The sequence below is a fragment of the Marmota marmota genome, unplaced genomic scaffold (assembly GCF_001458135.2).
Source record: "Marmota marmota marmota unplaced genomic scaffold, marMar, whole genome shotgun sequence".
Lineage (NCBI taxonomy): Eukaryota > Metazoa > Chordata > Mammalia > Rodentia > Sciuridae > Marmota > Marmota marmota.
Genome location: NW_026000048.1, coordinates 5700725 through 5703223, shown reverse-complemented (window position 1 = coordinate 5703223; position 2499 = coordinate 5700725).

Here is a 2499-nt window from a genome sequence, read left to right as displayed (position 1 = left end):
CAAAAAAAAAAAAAAAAAAAAAAAGAAAGAAAAAAGAAAAGAAAGAAAAAAGAAAAGAAAGAAAAAGAAACATTTAATTGGTTCTTAAACCAATTATCAGCGTAACCTGGAGGGCTTGTTAAACTAGATTGCTGGGCCCCACCCCCACAGTTCCCAATGATTAAGTCTCAGAGGGTGCCTAAGAGTTTGCATTTCTTGTAAGTTCCAGGAGGTGCAGGTGGGGTGCCGGGAGGAGCCACACTTTGAGAACCACTTTTCTAATCTACTGCATTTTCCTGTGCACCATCTTCTCTCATTTTAGTTTCTAGACTCATTTAAATTGATGGCCTTTGAAGTTTAGTGTTCTAAGGAGCCCTCTGCGGGAATCTAAGAGAATTAGGCTTATGTCAGGCCTCAGCAGAGGTCCCTTTTCCATTATGGACTGTGCTCCTTCCTTTCTGCTTCCTAGAGAAATTGCTCGAAACTAGGTTTCCTGAGCTGGAGTCCCTGGAAATGGGCTTTGCAGATCTTGGCTGCAAAGAATCTTATTGTGTTTCTCTCTATTGCCCCTTGCTAGACTTCTAGCTGCAGCCAAGCATTGGAGCCCTGGAAAACAAACACTATAATCATTTGCACTTTGTGTCCCCGGATGACCGATGGTTACCTCTTGCCAGGTGTGAATCATTTTCCTCGTGATGTTCAGAACACTGAAGTAAATGATTGATGAATGGGAGAGATCTAAAGACCTTGGATAAATCTCTCGTATCTATGAATCCTTGAGGACAAGCCACCTTGAATTGTGTTGTTGTCTTATTTCCAAACCATTCAAGGCTCTTGTAAAGTTCTGCCCCTGAGCAGTGGCAATAAGAGCTGTTCCATTTTCCACACGGGAAAACACTGAGAAGCAGAAGAAAAATTTAACTTGCAGAAAAAGTTTCACCGGCTAACGGTCTCTGCAGCCAGGGCCTCGGCATGTCACTGTGAACGCCAGGATGGAACACCCCTCCATATGGGGAAGCCATTGCTTCCCAAAGAGTGGCAGGGTGGAGACAGTTCCTCTCCCTTCTGGCAATAACCTGGAGTGAGTCCTTGGTGGTATGCTCTTTTTTTCAAGAGGTCCTTTTGCCCAAAGTAGGACATCTGGTCCTTTAGGAAACCAGGACATTCACCTGGGCTAGTGGTGTGTTCCCAGCCTCCTGAGCTGCTGAGATTGCATGTGTGCACCATTGTGCCCGGCTTCTAGGGGAGTCATTTCTAAGATGCCTCTTGATCACCCACTCTAATCCGTTTCATGTGTAAGTGCTTACTGAGAAGGCAGGACTTCTCTGAGCCCAGGCTTTACTTTTTCCAAATCAGAGCTGACACCCTGCAGATACCCACCCCCAGCGCTGTGGTGCACAAGGTGCAGCAGGAAGTCCGTAAGCCCCCAGACCCAAAGAGCTGAGTCCTTCAGGGACACAGCCCGATGGTCTCTCTCTGTTCTTTCCCATCACTCCTGTCCACCCCCAGAGAGGACAATTCAGCATGATAGTGAAGGAGAACTGATAAGGAAAAGAGGGACCTGCACCCTCCAGGCCTCTCCTTGGGTTTGGTTGTGCCTGGATGGTGCTCTGGGTTTCCGGTATCACCCATCTTGGCAGCCCGTCTTGGACATGGCCTCTTCCTGATCAGCTCTTTCCTTACTGATGTTCTCTCTTTTCAACTTGGCATTTTTTAAAAAACACGTTTCTGGGCATGTTTTTTATGGTGTGAACTGTGTCTCTACACAATTCACCTTTTGGAGCTCTGACTCCCCATGTGACTGCATTTGGAGGTAGGGTCTTTGATGAGACAGGTTAAATGTGGTCATAAAGGCAGGTCCTGATGAGATAGGATCTGATGTCCTGATCTTGGACTTTCAGACTTCAGAACTGTGAGAAAGTGACCGCTTGTTATTTTAGCCACATAGTCTATGGTACCTTGTAATGGCATCTGGAACTCACTAGCTAAGACCATGCCCAGAAGTCCTAATGGGAGCAGATTTGTCTGTGGATTCTGATATTTATAAGTTTTGGGACTGAACATTTTATTTAATTTATTGTTTTTTGCAGTGCTGAAGATTGAACCCAGGGCCTTGTGCATGTGAGGTGAGCACTCTACCAACTGAGCTATATCCCCAGTCATGGGACTGAACGTTTTAAATTCCAGTGTAATCTGAACACTATTCTCAGACAATCACATTAACATAACAGGGTGGATTGTGGGTATGAAACATGTCCAGGTGTTCACTGCCCATCTCTATCTCATTTTGAAAAATATTTCAGACTCGGATGAAGAGGAAAATCCTCTTGATCTTTCAGGACTCAGTTCATTTCCCACCCTGTGAACCTTTCCTCCAAGGTTCTTCCTCAAAGGTGTGAATTCTTCCTGGGCTTACAACTTTACCCAAAGCACTTGATTTTCAATTCTATAATTCATCTCATACTTGATTCTAATTATTTTTGTGTCTGTAAGGTTCTCCATACTGGGAGTGCTTTGAGG